A 21,597-nucleotide genomic window follows, 5' to 3' on the forward strand; every position below is an offset into this window, starting at 1 on the left:
AGAAAAAAAGAATAAAAAAACTAAAACTTATACAAAAATTCCAAAAATTTGAAAATTTCATATCGCTCATTTTTGCACCAACTTTTGCCTATAACTCGGTCGGAATCCAACGGATTGTCAATCTTTAACCTGTGGTCGATAGATGGCATCAATGGCTACATTTTCTTCTTGCACGGCCATGCCCTCAGATGTCTGTGCCAGAAGTTATTCGTGGAACCAAGTTCCTTACCTTGTTTGAGAAAATGTAAAATTTTCCTCCTTTTTGAGCAATTTAGCAAAAATTTTAAATGTTATATATTTTGATGGGAATTTGTTGCAATAAGTTTCTTTTCACTTAAATAGTGCTTTAAATTAAAAAAAGAATAAACAATCAGAAAAAAATTTCAAAAAAATTTTCCACTCGAAAATTTCATAAGGGGTACCCCTTGCCATTTTTTTGAGAAATTTTGCAAAAAAATTGAAATTGATTTATTTTAATGCCAATTTGTTGCAATAAGTTTCTTTACACTCAAATAATGTTTTAAATTGAAAAAAGAATAAAAAATTAGGAAAAATTAAAAAAAATTTAAAAATTTTCTAAGGCTATAGCCTTATCTTTTTTTAGGAAATTTAGCAAAATTTATAATGCGAAATAGGTTTTATTAGTGTACTCTTTAGTGGTGCTGTGCAGGGTTTGCCAGGGCAGTTCAAAGTGTTGGCTAATTGGATGTATGTGTGTTTAAATAAATATTTTGTTGTGCTTAACTAGATTGCAAAGGAAAAAGTCTTCACTTCACTTCACTACTGGAAATTAATTTCAATTTTACTTAATAACCATTTAATGCCGAGTTCCGTCGAACCTGTAATTCTGTTCCAAATAGGGTTAACTTTTCAACCCTAGTTCCAATACATAAATTGGCTTTCCATACCGTTCAAAATGTTCTTGCTAAGTAACAATAATATGCCATAAACATATCTCGCATTCTACAATCAAAACAGTACATTGATGCAAATCGCAATCAAGATTTAGAAAGAAGAAATTAAAGTCACATTTTTCGCACGATTATGCTAATTTTTGAAACGAGCATCCCTTAAAATCATTCGTCCATTTTATTTCGATTGGCCACGTGGGATTTGGTTGGAGGCATGAAACCAAAACCTACTCACTTTCTCTCTCCTTTCATCCCCTGCCGATTGGGAGCTGCTGAACAATGTTTTTCGTATACCCTCGGCCGGTACACCATTGCCAACAATCGTGCCATAGTACAAGGGGGAAAAAACACCGGAACAGACTTGATTGAAAAATCTGTGATAGATAATACGAGCAGCATATTGACGGGTGGATTCCCTGCCACAGTAGGCATAGGCCGAGGGGCAATTGTGAACAATCAGCAACCAGACCCTTTACGGTAACGTTTTGCCCAAGCTCGTTAACGTCGCGAAGCAAACGAACCTCTCGAGATGCCGTGTTGATTTCATTACGGTCGGAGGGTGTTGCTCGTTGAGGATTATTCAATAATGCCGCTAATGCACCGAAGTAACTCACGGTAAAAGCCGATGACTTCTCGACACGGGCACCAAAACCGCAAAACGGCGAACACTATGGGGGGGGAGATTTATCGTGGAAACTCCGCATCCTTCAGTGCGGTTGCGAAGGTTTCTTTATGGATGAAGCGATTTACGCTCGAATAACAGTGGTTTTTGGGTGGAAGATGGCTTTCTACTGCGGAATCGTACACGTTATCCTTTAAGCTGTGTTTTGATTTTTTTTTTATGTACAAGAAAAAAAAACCGGGCGAATGGGCTTTAAACGTGAAACAGCACAAGTATTCCATTTTTCTGCTACGTGCTCGTCAAAATCAGCGATCTGTGGCAAATTGGGAAATTATGCAAATTTTTGGGTGGTTTTAGTTGAGCTTACTTCACCAGAAGGTTGGGTGGAAATTCGATTAGGCAGTGGTTTTAGTACGCGTGTACTTGACAGTGTGCTTATGGAGTGCATTAATGTGGGAAATGTTATTTGTCACCATTAGACAGCTAGAGTTTTCAATTAGCTTTGCTGAAGATTTAAGATTCCTGCATTTCTCCCCCAAAAAGCTTTCCAAGAAGACGGACTAGGAAGACTTAACAGGCTGCTCCGTCCGGGGTTATTGCATAGCTTTGGGCTTTTTATGGATGACATTCGCATCTCTTGCACAACAGTGGGTTCATTATTATTGATACCACGATTGTCTAAAATCCTTTCGGGCTTTTTGTGGACCAAGACATACGATGTGAATGTCACTAGCGTATGCGTGGATATAGATTGTCTTCTAGAAATAGGAGAAATGGATAATTGAAGAATATTGGTAGTTTAGTTTCTTGAGAGTTTCAATTCTATGATCTCCTGACAATGGGATAAGTGGATGTTGATTCCTTGGGAAGCATATCTTATATATACCTTGGGGATATTTCTCCAGATGCCGTTGTACGAAATCTGAGCATGGGACCTCTTTAATTTTAAAGTTAATTTCTCCTATCTCAATCTCCTTTCCACGACCAAACTTTATTAGACCAATCAGAACAAAGGCACAAAACAAACACAAATTTGCCCGTATTAGATGTCTTTGTTGTTTACAGATTCTTCTCTAATTCCAACTTTTCATACCTTCCTTCCGTGGATGAGTTCTCTTTCTTTATTTACCTTACCATGTGTCCCTCGCTGGATCTGCAATCGACTACGGCTTCCCCACAAACACCTTGCTTTATTTAACATTATCTCTCCATTTTTACCCACCATTTGCCCATCATCCTCATCCCGTGTGCCGGTCTGCTTACCGTTGGAGCTTACATGTAGCTTCCATTGAATGAGGCGGAAACATTAAATATTTATGACACGAATTGCAGCCCATGCGGAACTGCCCCCGGGTTCTGTCTGTCCCGTGGCGTTGGAGCGTTTGTGGTTTTTTCCCTGTTTTACTTGCTTTACAATCGACGTTCACAAAATAGCACAAATTAAAAAGGCATGCGATTTTGCATTTTCATCTTCACCGCGTTTCGAGTAGCATTGCATAGGAAGCGAGTTTTACAACGTGTTTTTTAAACAGCGTTACAAGTACCGATAGCGCGTTGATTTGATTTATTTGTTTTGTTTGTCTTTTTCACGCACAAAAAAAACACATGTGGGAAAGAAAATTTTTCATTTGTAACTGGAGGAGCATTTAAATTAAATGAAGTAGAAGAAAATGAGAGCTCGGGTAAATGGAGTCTTCGCAGCAGGGAGCACATTTCAATAACATTTAAATTGAAAAAAAATATTACTTCCCATGGAACTCTTTGAGTGACTACTGGATGAGTGACCAATGAATACTCGCTTACTAAGCTACTAAATTGAACTGAGCAATAAGACGTTTAGCTCAATTTGTCTCTCTCTCTTCTTGGCTTAACGACCTCTAAGCTCACGCTTACTAGTTCTTTCTTACTAGACTTATTTTTATTTCGTAGCTGTTTGACCAAACCCAAACTTTCCAAAACTAAAACCTCCAATAAAATGTTTATTTTAATGCCATATTTCAAATTTGTTCTTCATCATCGTAAATAAATGTATCTCTTTTTACGATAATTCGTGACGAGTCTATTACCCTTTTTGCTATTGTCCGCGTTGTATTTCTAATCTTTAAATCTCAAAGGTAGTATTACCGGCTCAAGGAAGACAAAAAAAGGGGATAGAAAGGAAAAAAACATCCCGACAAACAATGGGCACCGATCTGTCAGACGAATTGGAAAATGTGACACGCGTCAAACCGGCGTCAATAAATAATAGAACGACTAATTTAAACAGTGTCAGTTCGATTGCGCTCGGTTCAGGCTCGGTTTGTTTTTTTGTTACGATGATTGAAAGCATTCAAATTCGTCGGTGACAAATACCGATTCGGATCGTTTGTTATTGTTGCCATTAAAATGATATTGTAAACCGTACGCTGGACAGGACACAAAGGCAACTTGATTTCTTGCCGTCTTGCTCGTCCCATGCCACCTTCCCGGGCTCCCGGCACGTGCGCGTGAAGCGGCTGTAAAATTAGTTGAGCTGTAAACTAAATCCCTTTTGCTTCACCGTGCTTTGATCTTTTGCCCACGATATCTTATCGCGAGTGACAGCGCGTTAGTCACCTCTACTGGCGATATAATGGGCGAACAATTTTACTTACAGAACCTGTTTAGAACGCTGTGTTTAGTTTGTTGGATCTCGTCTTTTATTTGCGTTTTCCTTTTTTCAATTTTCCTACATTAGCCAGACCATTTTTCCAGCAAAGGCAAATTATGCATCAAGCCGTGCATTGTTTCGCTTTGTGTTACAGTGAAATTAAGGGCAACAAAAATTCAACACCCCACCTGGTACGACTTCTCATCCGAACCGTCGCATGCAAAAGATTGTATTAAAACGTAGCAAATAAATTTAAATATAAATGAGCAGCTTTTTGCTCGCAATGGGATTTGCACGCACTTTTCCGCCTTTTTTTGCTTTATTGCTAGTTTTTACGAACGAATCGTACGCGTGTATGGATAGTCGTATCGCGTGTACACATTTGGCCTAGACAAGACGACGATTACCAAAGCGCATACGTTCGAAAATAATGCATTTTTTTGATGTTGTTGTTGTGGGGGGTGTGCTGTAAGGAAAAATCCCGTACACGTCCGGTGGAAATCGGGGAAACTTTTCCGTCTTGCGTGTGCCTTTTCGCCGTCCCGTATCGGGGAGTGGGAGGTAAGACGCATTAATTAATTCAGTGAGCAATCATCAATCAGCTACCAAAATTAAAGGAAAAGAAAGAAGAAAAAAAAAACACACACAAGAGCATACATTTTTCATGCACGAGAAGATCACGATGAGCTGATGATTAAAATTGAATAATGAGCTCAAATAATAATAAAGCAACTACAAAAAAGAGGGTTGATGTATGCAGAAACGATTGCTAATCAAAAAAAAATATGCTCCACTTGATAACGCAAACAAAGTTGAGAACGCCTGCTGTTGGATTGTTACAAAAGTGTTTATTCAGTTAAGAAACTACAATTTGATTAACAACCGAACAATCATAAATCTTGTCCGCCCGCCTCTAGCTTGTGCTGTGATTGTGTGTCGTGTGAAGCGTGTGTTTTGTTAAAATTTTGACAAACAATTTTAATGTCCACCATAAACGCATCAATATTTACCCGTTCGCTGTCTCGTTTGTGGAAGATTTATTGCTGAGGCAGGCACACTTTTACGGCACTCATTAAAGAAATATATCTTGCTACGGTAAGTCTCCCGCATTGGGTACTGGATGTGTTTTTGGGAAAAAGGGTAACAAAACTGGATCGTAAATCACCACCAGCGCCACCACTATTCGGAACCGGTCGTAGGGTGTGCTGTCTCTTGGAATCGGGTTTGATTGTGTCTATTGATTTACGATCAGTACCGATACGAAAAGAAAACTGCAGTAACTTTACAAATAATTTGTCTATTTTTTCACTAATCAACATCAGCTCTAGAAGCAGCAACAAGAAGTTGATTGATTTATATCTTTTCTTGCAGGTAAGGCCTTATGAAATTTTTAAATTTTTATATTTTTTTAATTTTTTTTAATATGTTTCATTGTATTTTTCATTTAAAGCCTTATTTGAGTGAAAAGAAACTCATTTCAACCAATTGGCATTAAAATAAATCAATTTAAATTTTTTTGCAAAATTTCCCAAAACAATCGTAAGGGGTAAGCCTTATGAAATTTTCGAGTTGAAATTTTTTTGAAAATTTTTTTTCGAATTTTATTATTTATCTTATTTAAAGCATTATTTGAGCGAAAAGAAACATATTGCAACAGATTCGCCTTAAAATATATCACATTTATAAATTTTGCTAAATTGCTCAAAAAGGAGGGAAATTTTACATTTTCTCAAACAGGGTAAGGAACTTGGTTCCTCGATTAACTTCTGGCACAGACATCTGAGGGCATAGCCGTCCAAGAAGAAAATGTAGCCATTGGTGCCATATATCGACCACAGGTTGAAGATTGGCGATCCGTTGACATCTGAGGGCATCGCCGTACACGAAGAAAATGTAGCCATTGGTGCCATCTATCGACCACAGGTTGAAGATTGGCGATCCGTTGGATACCGATCGAGTTATAGGCAAAAGTTGGTGCAAAAATGAAGAAAATTTTACATTTTCTCAAACAGGGTAAGGAACTTGGTTCCTCGAATAACTTCTGGCACAGACATCTGAGGGCATGGCAGTCCAAGAAGAAAATGTAGCCATTGGTGCCATCTATCGACCACAGGTTAAAGATTGGCGATCCGTTAGATATAGATCGAGTTATAGGCAAAACTTGGTGCAAGACTGAGGAAAATTTTATATTTTCTCAAACAGGGTAAGGAACTTGGTTCCTCGATTAACTTCTGGCACAGGCATCTGAGGGCATAGCCGTACAAGAAGAAAATGTAGCCATTGGTGCCATCTATCGATCACAGGTTAAAGATTGGCGATCCGTTGGATACCGACCGAGTTATAGGCAAAAGTTGGTGCAAAAATGAGGAAAATTTTACATTTTCTCAAACAGGGTAAGGAACTTGGTTCCTCGAATAACTTCTGGCACAGACATCTCAGGGCATGGCCGTCCAAGAAGAAAATGTAGCCATTGGTGCCATCTATCGACCACAGGTTAAAGATTGGCGATCCGTTAGATATAGATCGAGTTATAGGCAAAAGTTGGTGCAAAAATGAGCAAAATTTTCATTTTTTTTTTTTGAATTTTTTGATTTTTTTATTATTTTTCACTCTTTTTTTTATTTCAAGCATTATTTGAGTGAAAAGAAACTCATTGCAACCCATTGGCATTAATATAAAACAAATTTATTTTTTTTGCAAAACTTCTCAAAAAAAATGGCCCTTATGAAATTTTCGAGTTGAAATTTTTTTGAAATTTTTTTTTCGATTTTTTAATATTTATCTTATTTAAAGCATTATTTGAGTGAAAAGAAACATATTGCAACAAATTCGCCTTAAAATATATCACATTTATAAATTTTGCTAAATTGCTCAAAAATGAGGAAAATTTTACATTTTCTCAAACAAGGTAAGGAACTTGGTTCCTCGAATAACTTCTGGCACAGACATCTGAGGGCATAGCCGTACAAGAAGAAAATGTAGCCATTGGTGCCATCTATCGACCACAGGTTAAAGATTGGCGATCCGTTGGATACCGACCGAGTTATAGGCAAAAGTTGGTGCAAAAATGAGGAAAATTTTACATTTTCTCAAACAGGGTAAGGAACTTGGTTCCTCGAATAACTTCTGGCACAGACATCTGAGGGCATGGCCGTCCAAGAAGAAAATGTAGCCATTGGTGCCATCTATCGACCACAGGTTAAAGATTGGCGATCCGTTAGATATAGATCGAGTTATAGGCAAAAGTTGGTGCAAAAATGAGCAAAATTTTCATTTTTTTTTTAATTTTTTGATTTTTTTATAATTTTTCACTCTTTTTTTTATTTCAAGCATTATTTGAGTGAAAAGAAACTCATTGCAACCCATTGGCATTAATATAAAACAAATTTATTTTTTTTGCAAAATTTCTCAAAAAAATGGCAAGGGGTACCCCTTATGAAATTTTCGAGTTGAAATTTTTTTGAAAATTTTTTTTCGATTTTTTATTATTTATCTTATTTAAAGCATTATTTGAGTGAAAAGAAACATATTGCAACCAATTCGCCTTAAAATATATCACATTTATAAATTTTGCTAAATTGCTCAAAAATGAGGAAAATTTTACATTTTCTCAAACAGGGTAAGGAACTTGGTTCCTCGATTAACTTCTGGCACAGACATCTGAGGGCATAGCCGTCCAAGAAGAAAATGTAGCCATTGGTGCCATCTATCGATCACAGGTTAAAGATTGGCGATCCGTTGGATACCGACCGAGTTATAGGCAAAAGTTGGTGCAAAAATGAGAAAAATTTTACATTTTCTCAAACAGGGTAAGGAACTTGGTTCCTCGAATAACTTCTGGCACAGACATCTGAGGGCATGGCCGTCCAAGAAGAAAATGTAGCCATTGGTGCCATCTATCGACCACAGGTTAAAGATTGGCGATCCGTTAGATATAGATCGAGTTATAGGCAAAAGTTGGTGCAAAAATGAGCAAAATTTTCATTTTTTTTTTGAATTTTTTGATTTTTTTATTATTTTTCACTCTTTTTTTATTTCAAGCATTATTTGAGTGAAAAGAAACTCATTGCAACCCATTGGCATTAATATAAAACAAATTCATTTTTTTTGCAAAATTTCTCAAAAAAATGGCAAGGGGTACCCCTTATGAAATTTTCGAGTTGAAATTTTTTTGAAAATTTTTTTTCGATTTTTTATTATTTATCTTATTTAAAGCATTATTTGAGTGAAAAGAAACATATTGCAACAAATTCGCCTTAAAATATATCACATTTATAAATTTTGCTAAATTGCTCAAAAATGAGGAAAATTTTACATTTTCTCAAACAGGGTAAGGAACTTGGTTCCTCGATTAACTTCTGGCACAGACATCTGAGGGCATAGCCGTACAAGAAGAAAATGTAGCCATTGGTGCCATCTATCGACCACAGGTTAAAGATTGGCGATCCGTTGGATACCGACCGAGTTATAGGCAAAAGTTGGTGCAAAAATGAGGAAAATTTTACATTTTCTCAAACAGGGTAAGGAACTTGGTTCCTCGAATAACGTCTGGCACAGACATCTGAGGGCATGGCCGTCCAAGAAGAAAATGTAGCCATTGGTGCCATCTATCGACCACAGGTTAAAGATTGGCGATCCGTTTGATATAGATCGAGTTATAGGCAAAAGTTGGTGCAAAAATGAGCAAAATTTTCATTTTTTTTTTAATTTTTTGATTTTTTTAATATTTTTCACTCTTTTTTTTATTTCAAGCATTATTTGAGTGAAAAGAAACTCATTGCAACTCATTGGCATTAATATAAAACAAATTCATTTTTTTTGAAAAATTTCTCAAAAAAATGGCAAGGGGTACCCCTTATGAAATTTTCGAGTTGAAATTTTTTTGAATTTTTTTTTTCAATTTTATATTATTTATCTTATTTAAAGCATTATTTGAGTGAAAAGAAACATATTGCAACAAATTCGCCTTAAAATATATCACATTTATAAATTTTGCTAAATTGCTCAAAAATGAGGAAAATTTTACATTTTCTCAAACAGGGTAAGGAACTTGGTTCCTCGATTAACTTCTGGCACAGACATCTGAGGGCATAGCCGTCCAAGAAGAAAATGTAGCCATTGGTGCCATCTATCGACCACAGGTTAAAGATTGGCGATCCGTTGGATACCGACCGAGTTATAGGCAAAAGTTGGTGCAAAAATGAGGAAAATTTTACATTTTCTCAAACAGGGTAAGGAACTTGGTTCCTCGAATAACGTCTGGCACAGACATCTGAGGGCATGGCCGTCCAAGAAGAAAATGTAGCCATTGGTGCCATCTATCGACCACAGGTTAAAGATTGGCGATCCGTTTGATATAGATCGAGTTATAGGCAAAAGTTGGTGCAAAAATGAGCAAAATTTTCATTTTTTTTTAAATTTTTTGATTTTTTTATTATTTTTCACTCTTTTTTTTATTTCAAGCATTATTTGAGTGAAAAGAAACTCATTGCAACCCATTGGCATTAATATAAAACAAATTTATTTTTTTTGCAAAATTTCTCAAAAAAATGGCAAGGGGTACCCCTTATGAAATTTTCGAGTTGAAATTTTTTTGAAAATTTTTTTTTCGATTTTTTATTATTTATCTTATTTAAAGCATTATTCGAGTGAAAAGAAACATATTGCAACAAATTCGCCTTAAAATATATCACATTTATAAATTTTGCTAAATTGCTCAAAAATGAGGAAAATTTTACATTTTCTCAAACAGGGTAAGGAACTTGGTTCCTCGAATAACTTCTGGCACAGACATCTGAGGGCATAGCCGTACAAGAAGAAAATGTAGCCATTGGTGCCATCTATCGACCACAGGTTAAAGATTGGCGATCCGTTAGATATAGATCGAGTTATAGGCAAAAGTTGGTGCAAAAATGAGCAAAATTTTCATTTTTTTTTGAATTTTTTGATTTTTTTATTATTTTTCACTCTTTTTTTTATTTCAAGCATTATTTGAGTGAAAAGAAACTCATTGCAACCCATTGGCATTAATATAAAACAAATTTATTTTTTTTGAAAAATTTCTCAAAAAAATGGCAAGGGGTACCCCTTATGAAATTTTCGAGTTGAAATTTTTTTGAAATTTTTTTTTCAATTTTATATTATTTATCTTATTTAAAGCATTATTTGAGTGAAAAGAAACATATTGCAACAAATTCGCCTTAAAATATATCACATTTATAAATTTTGCTAAATTGCTCAAAAATGAGGAAAATTTTACATTTTCTCAAACAGGGTAAGGAACTTGGTTCCTCGAATAACTTCTGGCACAGACATCTGAGGGCATAGCCGTACAAGAAGAAAATGTAGCCATTGGTGCCATCTATCGACCACAGGTTAAAGATTGGCGATCCGTTGGATACCGACCGAGTTATAGGCAAAAGTTGGTGCAAAAATGAGGAAAATTTTACATTTTCTCAAACAGGGTAAGGAACTTGGTTCCTCGAATAACGTCTGGCACAGACATCTGAGGGCATGGCCGTCCCAGAAGAAAATGTAGCCATTGGTGCCATCTATCGACCACAGGTTAAAGATTGGCGATCCGTTTGATATAGATCGAGTTATAGGCAAAAGTTGGTGCAAAAATGAGCAAAATTTTCATTTTTTTTGTTGAATTTTTTGATTTTTTTATTATTTTTCACTCTTTTTTTTTATTTCAAGCATTATTTGAGTGAAAAGAAACTCATTGCAACCCATTGGCGTTAATATAAAACAAATTTATTTTTTTTGAAAAATTTCTCAAAAAAATGGCAAGGGGTACCCCTTATGAAATTTTCGAGTTGAAATTTGTTTGAAATTTTTTGTTCAATTTTATATAATTTATCTTATTTAAAGCATTATTTGAGTGAAAAGAAACATATTGCAACAAATTCGCCTTAAAATATATCACATTTATAAATTTTGCTAAATTGCTCAAAAATGAGGAAAATTTTACATTTTCTCAAACAGGGTAAGGAACTTGGTTCCTCGAATAACTTCTGGCACAGACATCTGAGGGCATAGCCGTACAAGAAGAAAATGTAGCCATTGGTGCCATCTATCGACCACAGGTTAAAGATTGGCGATCCGTTAGATATAGATCGAGTTATAGGCAAAACTTGGTGCAAGACTGAGGAAAATTTTATATTTTCTCAAACAGGGTAAGGAACTTGGTTCCTCGAATAACTTCTGGCACAGGCATCTGAGGGCATAGCCGTACAAGAAGAAAATGTAGCCATTGGTGCCATCTATCGATCACAGGTTAAAGATTGGCGATCCGTTGGATACCGACCGAGTTATAGGCAAAAGTTGGTGCAAAAATGAGGAAAATTTTACATTTTCTCAAACAGGGTAAGGAACTTGGTTCCTCGAATAACTTCTGGCACAGACATCTGAGGGCATGGCCGTCCAAGAAGAAAATGTAGCCATTGGTGCCATCTATCGACCACAGGTTAAAGATTGGCGATCCGTTAGATATAGATCGAGTTATAGGCAAAAGTTGGTGCAAAAATGAGCAAAATTTTCATTTTTTTTTTTGAATTTTTTGATTTTTTTATTATTTTTCACTCTTTTTTTTATTTCAAGCATTATTTGAGTGAAAAGAAACTCATTGCAACCCATTGGCATTAATATAAAACAAATTTATTTTTTTTGCAAAACTTCTCAAAAAAAATGGCAAGGGGTACCCCTTATGAAATTTTCGAGTTGAAATTTTTTTGAAATTTTTTTTTCGATTTTTTAATATTTATCTTATTTAAAGCATTATTTGAGTGAAAAGAAACATATTGCAACAAATTCGCCTTAAAATATATCACATTTATAAATTTTGCTAAATTGCTCAAAAATGAGGAAAATTTTACATTTTCTCAAACAAGGTAAGGAACTTGGTTCCTCGAATAACTTCTGGCACAGACATCTGAGGGCATAGCCGTACAAGAAGAAAATGTAGCCATTGGTGCCATCTATCGACCACAGGTTAAAGATTGGCGATCCGTTGGATACCGACCGAGTTATAGGCAAAAGTTGGTGCAAAAATGAGGAAAATTTTACATTTTCTCAAACAGGGTAAGGAACTTGGTTCCTCGAATAACTTCTGGCACAGACATCTGAGGGCATGGCCGTCCAAGAAGAAAATGTAGCCATTGGTGCCATCTATCGACCACAGGTTAAAGATTGGCGATCCGTTAGATATAGATCGAGTTATAGGCAAAAGTTGGTGCAAAAATGAGCAAAATTTTCATTTTTTTTTAATTTTTTGATTTTTTTATAATTTTTCACTCTTTTTTTTATTTCAAGCATTATTTGAGTGAAAAGAAACTCATTGCAACCCATTGGCATTAATATAAAACAAATTTATTTTTTTTGCAAAATTTCTCAAAAAAATGGCAAGGGGTACCCCTTATGAAATTTTCGAGTTGAAATTTTTTTGAAAATTTTTTTTCGATTTTTTATTATTTATCTTATTTAAAGCATTATTTGAGTGAAAAGAAACATATTGCAACCAATTCGCCTTAAAATATATCACATTTATAAATTTTGCTAAATTGCTCAAAAATGAGGAAAATTTTACATTTTCTCAAACAGGGTAAGGAACTTGGTTCCTCGATTAACTTCTGGCACAGACATCTGAGGGCATAGCCGTCCAAGAAGAAAATGTAGCCATTGGTGCCATCTATCGATCACAGGTTAAAGATTGGCGATCCGTTGGATACCGACCGAGTTATAGGCAAAAGTTGGTGCAAAAATGAGAAAAATTTTACATTTTCTCAAACAGGGTAAGGAACTTGGTTCCTCGAATAACTTCTGGCACAGACATCTGAGGGCATGGCCGTCCAAGAAGAAAATGTAGCCATTGGTGCCATCTATCGACCACAGGTTAAAGATTGGCGATCCGTTAGATATAGATCGAGTTATAGGCAAAAGTTGGTGCAAAAATGAGCAAAATTTTCATTTTTTTTTTGAATTTTTTGATTTTTTTATTATTTTTCACTCTTTTTTTATTTCAAGCATTATTTGAGTGAAAAGAAACTCATTGCAACCCATTGGCATTAATATAAAACAAATTTATTTTTTTTGCAAAATTTCTCAAAAAAATGGCAAGGGGTACCCCTTATGAAATTTTCGAGTTGAAATTTTTTTGAATTTTTTTTTCAATTTTATATTATTTATCTTATTTAAAGCATTATTTGAGTGAAAAGAAACATATTGCAACAAATTCGCCTTAAAATATATCACATTTATAAATTTTGCTAAATTGCTCAAAAATGAGGAAAATTTTACATTTTCTCAAACAGGGTAAGGAACTTGGTTCCTCGATTAACTTCTGGCACAGACATCTGAGGGCATAGCCGTCCAAGAAGAAAATGTAGCCATTGGTGCCATCTATCGACCACAGGTTAAAGATTGGCGATCCGTTGGATACCGACCGAGTTATAGGCAAAAGTTGGTGCAAAAATGAGGAAAATTTTACATTTTCTCAAACAGGGTAAGGAACTTGGTTCCTCGAATAACGTCTGGCACAGACATCTGAGGGCATGGCCGTCCAAGAAGAAAATGTAGCCATTGGTGCCATCTATCGACCACAGGTTAAAGATTGGCGATCCGTTTGATATAGATCGAGTTATAGACAAAAGTTGGTGCAAAAATGAGCAAAATTTTCATTTTTTTTTAAATTTTTTGATTTTTTTATTATTTTTCACTCTTTTTTTTATTTCAAGCATTATTTGAGTGAAAAGAAACTCATTGCAACCCATTGGCATTAATATAAAACAAATTTATTTTTTTTGCAAAATTTCTCAAAAAAATGGCAAGGGGTACCCCTTATGAAATTTTCGAGTTGAAATTTTTTTGAAAATTTTTTTTCGATTTTTTATTATTTATCTTATTTAAAGCATTATTCGAGTGAAAAGAAACATATTGCAACAAATTCGCCTTAAAATATATCACATTTATAAATTTTGCTAAATTGCTCAAAAATGAGGAAAATTTTACATTTTCTCAAACAGGGTAAGGAACTTGGTTCCTCGAATAACTTCTGGCACAGACATCTGAGGGCATAGCCGTACAAGAAGAAAATGTAGCCATTGGTGCCATCTATCGACCACAGGTTAAAGATTGGCGATCCGTTAGATATAGATCGAGTTATAGGCAAAAGTTGGTGCAAAAATGAGCAAAATTTTCATTTTTTTTTTGAATTTTTTGATTTTTTTATTATTTTTCACTCTTTTTTTTATTTCAAGCATTATTTGAGTGAAAAGAAACTCATTGCAACCCATTGGCATTAATATAAAACAAATTTATTTTTTTTGAAAAATTTCTCACAAAAATGGCAAGGGGTACCCCTTATGAAATTTTCGAGTTGAAATTTTTTTGAAATTTTTTTTTCAATTTTATATTATTTATCTTATTTAAAGCATTATTTGAGTGAAAAGAAACATATTGCAACAAATTCGCCTTAAAATATATCACATTTATAAATTTTGCTAAATTGCTCAAAAATGAGGAAAATTTTACATTTTCTCAAACAGGGTAAGGAACTTGGTTCCTCGAATAACTTCTGGCACAGACATCTGAGGGCATAGCCGTACAAGAAGAAAATGTAGCCATTGGTGCCATCTATCGACCACAGGTTAAAGATTGGCGATCCGTTGGATACCGACCGAGTTATAGGCAAAAGTTGGTGCAAAAATGAGGAAAATTTTACATTTTCTCAAACAGGGTAAGGAACTTGGTTCCTCGAATAACGTCTGGCACAGACATCTGAGGGCATGGCCGTCCCAGAAGAAAATGTAGCCATTGGTGCCATCTATCGACCACAGGTTAAAGATTGGCGATCCGTTTGATATAGATCGAGTTATAGGCAAAAGTTGGTGCAAAAATGAGCAAAATTTTCATTTTTTTTGTTGAATTTTTTGATTTTTTTATTATTTTTCACTCTTTTTTTTTATTTCAAGCATTATTTGAGTGAAAAGAAACTCATTGCAACCCATTGGCGTTAATATAAAACAAATTTATTTTTTTTGAAAAATTTCTCAAAAAAATGGCAAGGGGTACCCCTTATGAAATTTTCGAGTTGAAATTTTTTTGAAATTTTTTGTTCAATTTTATATAATTTATCTTATTTAAAGCATTATTTGAGTGAAAAGAAACATATTGCAACAAATTCGCCTTAAAATATATCACATTTATAAATTTTGCTAAATTGCTCAAAAATGAGGAAAATTTTACATTTTCTCAAACAGGGTAAGGAACTTGGTTCCTCGAATAACTTCTGGCACAGACATCTGAGGGCATAGCCGTACAAGAAGAAAATGTAGCCATTGGTGCCATCTATCGACCACAGGTTAAAGATTGGCGATCCGTTGGATACCGACCGAGTTATAGGCAAAAGTTGGTGCAAAAATGAGGAAAATTTTACATTTTCTCAAACAGGGTAAGGAACTTGGTTCCTCGAATAACGTCTGGCACAGACATCTGAGGGCATGGCCGTCCAAGAAGAAAATGTAGCCATTGGTGCCATCTATCGACCACAGGTTAAAGATTGGCGATCCGTTTGATATAGATCGAGTTATAGGCAAAAGTTGGTGCAAAAATGAGCAAAATTTTCATTTTTTTTTTGAATTTTTTGATTTTTTTATTATTTTTCACTCTTTTTTTTATTTCAAGCATTATTTGAGTGAAAAGAAACTCATTGCAACCCATTGGCATTAATATAAAACAAATTTATTTTTTTTGAAAAATTTCTCAAAAAAATGGCAAGGGGTACCCCTTATGAAATTTTCGAGTTGAAATTTTTTTGAAAATTTTTTTTCGATTTTTTATTATTTATCTTATTTAAAGCATTATTTGAGTGAAAAGAAACATATTGCAACAAATTCGCCTTAAAATATATCACATTTATAAATTTTGCTAAATTGCTCAAAAATGAGGAAAATTTTACATTTTCTCAAACAGGGTAAGGAACTTGGTTCCTCGAATAACTTCTGGCACAGACATCTGAGGGCATAGCCGTACAAGAAGAAAATGTAGCCATTGGTGCCATCTATCGACCACAGGTTAAAGATTGGCGATCCGTTGGATACCGACCGAGTTATAGGCAAAAGTTGGTGCAAAAATGAGGAAAATTTTACATTTTCTCAAACAGGGTAAGGAACTTGGTTCCTCGAATAACGTCTGGCACAGACATCTGAGGGCATGGCCGTCCAAGAAGAAAATGTAGCCATTGGTGCCATCTATCGACCACAGGTTAAAGATTGGCGATCCGTTAGATGTAGATCGAGTTATAGGCAAAAGTTGGTGCAAAAATGAGCAAAATTTTCATTTTTTTTTTAATTTTTTGATTTTTTTATTATTTTTCACTCTTTTTTTTATTTCAAGCATTATTTGAGTGAAAAGAAACTCATTGCAACCCATTGGCATTAATATAAAACAAATTTATTTTTTTTGCAAAATTTCTCAAAAAAATGGCAAGGGGTACCCTTTATGAAATTTTCGAGTTGAAATTTTTTTGAAAATTTTTTTTCGATTTTTTATTATTTATCTTATTTAAAGCATTATTCGAGTGAAAAGAAACATATTGCAACAAATTCGCCTTAAAATATATCACATTTATAAATTTTGCTAAATTGCTCAAAAATGAGGAAAATTTTACATTTTCTCAAACAGGGTAAGGAACTTGGTTCCTCGAATAACTTCTGGCACAGACATCTGAGGGCATAGCCGTACAAGAAGAAAATGTAGCCATTGGTGCCATCTATTGACCACAGGTTAAAGATTGGCGATCCGTTGGATACCGACCGAGTTATAGGCAAAAGTTGGTGCAAAAATGAGGAAAATTTTACATTTTCTCAAACAGGGTAAGGAACTTGGTTCCTCGAATAACTTCTGGCACAGACATCTGAGGGCATGGCCGTCCCAGAAGAAAATGTAGCCATTGGTGCCATCTATCGACCACAGGTTAAAGATTGGCGATCCGTTAGATATAGATTGAGTTATAGGCAAAAGTTGGTGCAAAAATGAGCAAAATTTTCATTTTTTTTTTTTTAATTTTTTGATTTTTTTGTTATTTTTCACTCTTTTTTTTATTTCAAGCATTATTTGAGTGAAAAGAAACTCATTGCAACCCATTGGCATTAATATAAAACAAATTTATTTTTTTTGAAAAATTTCTCAAAAAAATGGCAAGGGGTACCCCTTATGAAATTTTCGAGTTGAAATTTTTTTGAAAATTTTTTTTCGATTTTTTATTATTTATCTTATTTAAAGCATTATTTGAGTGAAAAGAAACATATTGCAACAAATTCGCCTTAAAATATATCACATTTATAAATTTTGCTAAATTGCTCAAAAATGAGGAAAATTTTACATTTTCTCAAACAAGGTAAGGAACTTGGTTCCTCGAATAACTTCTGGCACAGACATCTGAGGGCATAGCCGTACAAGAAGAAAATGTAGCCATTGGTGCCATCTATCGACCACAGGTTAAAGATTGGCGATCCGTTGGATACCGACCGAGTTATAGGCAAAAGTTGGTGCAAAAATGAGGAAAATTTTACATTTTCTCAAACAGGGTAAGGAACTTGGTTCCTCGAATAACGTCTGGCACAGACATCTGAGGGCATGGCCGTCCAAGAAGAAAATGTAGCCATTGGTGCCATCTATCGACCACAGGTTAAAGATTGGCGATCCGTTAGATATAGATCGAGTTATAGGCAAAACTTGGTGCAAAAATGAGCAAAATTTTCATTTTTTTTTTGAATTTTTTGATTTTTTTATTATTTTTCACTCTTTTTTTTTATTTCAAGCATTATTTGAGCGAAAAGAAACTCATTGCAACCCATTGGCATTAATATAAAACAAATTTATTTTTTTTGCAAAATTTCTCAAAAAAATGGCAAGGGGTACCCCTTATGAAATTTTCGAGTAGAAATTTTTTTGAAAATTTTTTTTCGATTTTTTATTATTTATCTTATTTAAAGCATTATTTGAGTGAAAAGAAACATATTGCAACAAATTCGCCTTAAAATATATCACATTTATAAATTTTGCTAAATTGCTCAAAAATGAGGAAAATTTTACATTTTCTCAAACAGGGTAAGGAACTTGGTTCCTCGATTAACTTCTGGCACAGACATCTGAGGGCATAGCCGTCCAAGAAGAAAATGTAGCCATTGGTGCCATCTATCGACCACAGGTTAAAGATTGGCGATCCGTTGGATACCGACCGAGTTATAGGCAAAAGTTGGTGCAAAAATGAGGAAAATTTTACATTTTCTCAAACAGGGTAAGGAACTTGGTTCCTCAAATAACGTCTGGCACAGACATCTGAGGGCATGGCCGTCCAAGAAGAAAATGTAGCCATTGGTGCCATCTATCGACCACAGGTTAAAGATTGGCGATCCGTTTGATATAGATCGAGTAATAGGCAAAAGTTGGTGCAAAAATGAGCAAAATTTTCATTTTTTTTTTTAATTTTTTGATTTTTTTATTATTTTTCACTCTTTTTTTTATTTCAAGCATTATTTGAGTGAAAAGAAACTCATTGCAACCCATTGGCATTAATATAAAACAAATTTATTTTTTTTGAAAAATTTCTCAAAAAAATGGCAAGGGGTACCCCTTATGAAATTTTCGAGTTGAAATTTTTTTGAAAATTTTTTTTCGATTTTTTATTATTTATCTTATTTAAAGCATTATTTGAGTGAAAAGAAACATATTGCAACAAATTCGCCTTAAAATATATCACATTTATAAATTTTGCTAAATTGCTCAAAAATGAGGAAAATTTTACATTTTCTCAAACAAGGTAAGGAACTTGGTTCCTCGAATAACTTCTGGCACAGACATCTGAGGGCATAGCCGTACAAGAAGAAAATGTAGCCATTGGTGCCATCTATCGACCACAGGTTAAAGATTGGCGATCCGTTGGATACCGACCGAGTTATAGGCAAAAGTTGGTGCAAAAATGAGGAAAATTTTACATTTTCTCAAACAGGGTAAGGAACTTGGTTCCTCAAATAACGTCTGGCACAGACATCTGAGGGCATGGCCGTCCAAGAAGAAAATGTAGCCATTGGTGCCATCTATCGACCACAGGTTAAAGATTGGCGATCCGTTTGATATAGATCGAGTAATAGGCAAAAGTTGGTGCAAAAATGAGCAAAATTTTCATTTTTTTTTAATTTTTTGATTTTTTTATTATTTTTCACTCTTTTTTTTATTTCAAGCATTATTTGAGTGAAAAGAAACTCATTGCAACCCATTGGCATTAATATAAAACAAATTCATTTTTTTTGAAAAATTTCTCAAAAAAATGGCAAGGGGTACCCCTTATGAAACTTTCGAGTTGAAATTTTTTTGAAAATTTTTTTTCGATTTTTTATTATTTATCTTATTTAAAGCATTATTTGAGTGAAAAGAAACATATTGCAACAAATTCGCCTTAAAATATATCACATTTATAAATTTTGCTAAATTGCTCAAAAATGAGGAAAATTTTACATTTTCTCAAACAAGGTAAGGAACTTGGTTCCTCGAATAACTTCTGGCACAGACATCTGAGGGCATAGCCGTACAAGAAGAAAATGTAGCCATTGGTGCCATCTATCGACCACAGGTTAAAGATTGGCGATCCGTTGGATACCGACCGAGTTATAGGCAAAAGTTGGTGCAAAAATAAGGAAAATTTTACATTTTCTCAAACATAGTAAGGAACTTGGTTCCTCAAATAACGTCTGGCACAGACATCTGAGGGCATGGCCGTCCAAGAAGAAAATGTAGCCATTGGTGCCATCTATCGACCACAGGTTAAAGATTGGCGATCCGTTTGATATAGATCGAGTTATAGGCAAAAGTTGGTGCAAAAATGAGCAAAATTTTCATTTTTTTTTAAATTTTTTGATTTTTTTATTATTTTTCACTCTTTTTTTTATTTCAAGCATTATTTGAGTGAAAAGAAACTCATTGCAACCCATTGGCATTAATATAAAACAAATTTATTTTTTTTGCAAAATTTCTCAAAAAAATGGCAAGGGGTACCCCTTATGAAATTTTCGAGTTGAAATTTTTTTGAAATTTTTTTTTCAATTTTATATTATTTATCTTATTTAAAGCATTATTTGAGTGAAAAGAAACATATTGCAACAAATTCGCCTTAAAATATATCACATTTATAAATTTTGCTAAATTGCTCAAAAATGAGGAAAATTTTACATTTTCTCAAACAGGGTAAGGAACTTGGTTCCTCGAATAACTTCTGGCACAGACATCTGAGGGCATAGCCGTACAAGAAGAAAATGTAGCCATTGGTGCCATCTATCGACCACAGGTTAAAGATTGGCGATCCGTTGGATACCGACCGAGTTATAGGCAAAAGTTGGTGCAAAAATGAGGAAAATTTTACATTTTCTCAAACAGGGTAAGGAACTTGGTTCCTCGAATAACGTCTGGCACAGACATCTGAGGGCATGGCCGTCCAAGAAGAAAATGTAGCCATTGGTGCCATCTATCGACCACAGGTTAAAGATTGGCGATCCGTTAGATATAGATCGAGTTATAGGCAAAAGTTGGTGCAAAAATGAGCAAAATTTTCATTTTTTTTTTAATTTTTTGATTTTTTTATTATTTTTCACTCTTTTTTTTATTTCAAGCATTATTTGAGTGAAAAGAAACTCATTGCAACCCATTGGCATTAATATAAAACAAATTCATTTTTTTTGAAAAATTTCTCAAAAAAATGGCAAGGGGTACCCCTTATGAAATTTTCGAGTTGAAATTTTTTTGAAATTTTTTTTCGATTTTTTATTATTTATCTTATTTAAAGCATTATTTGAGTGAAAAGAAACATATTGCAACAAATTCGCCTTAAAATATATCACATTTATAAATTTTGCTAAATTGCTCAAAAATGAGGAAAATTTTACATTTTCTCAAACAGGGTAAGGAACTTGGTTCCTCGATTAACTTCTGGCACAGACATCTGAGGGCATAGCCGTCCAAGAAGAAAATGTAGCCATTGGTGCCATCTATCGACCACAGGTTAAAGATTGGCGATCCGTTGGATACCGACCGAGTTATAGGCAAAAGTTGGTGCAAAAATGAGGAAAATTTTACATTTTCTCAAACAGGGTAAGGAACTTGGTTCCTCGAATAACTTCTGGCACAGACATCTGAGGGCATGGCCGTCCAAGAAGAAAATGTAGCCATTGGTGCCATCTATCGACCACAGGTTAAAGATTGGCGATCCGTTAGATATAGATCGAGTTATAGGCAAAAGTTGGTGCAAAAATGAGCAAAATTTTCATTTTTTTTTTAATTTTTTGATTTTTTTATTATTTTTCACTCTTTTTTTTTATTTCAAGCATTATTTGAGTGAAAAGAAACTCATTGCAACCCATTGGCATTAATATAAAACAAATTTA

Source organism: Anopheles funestus, chromosome X (assembly GCF_943734845.2).
Source record: "Anopheles funestus chromosome X, idAnoFuneDA-416_04, whole genome shotgun sequence".
Lineage (NCBI taxonomy): Eukaryota > Metazoa > Arthropoda > Insecta > Diptera > Culicidae > Anopheles > Anopheles funestus.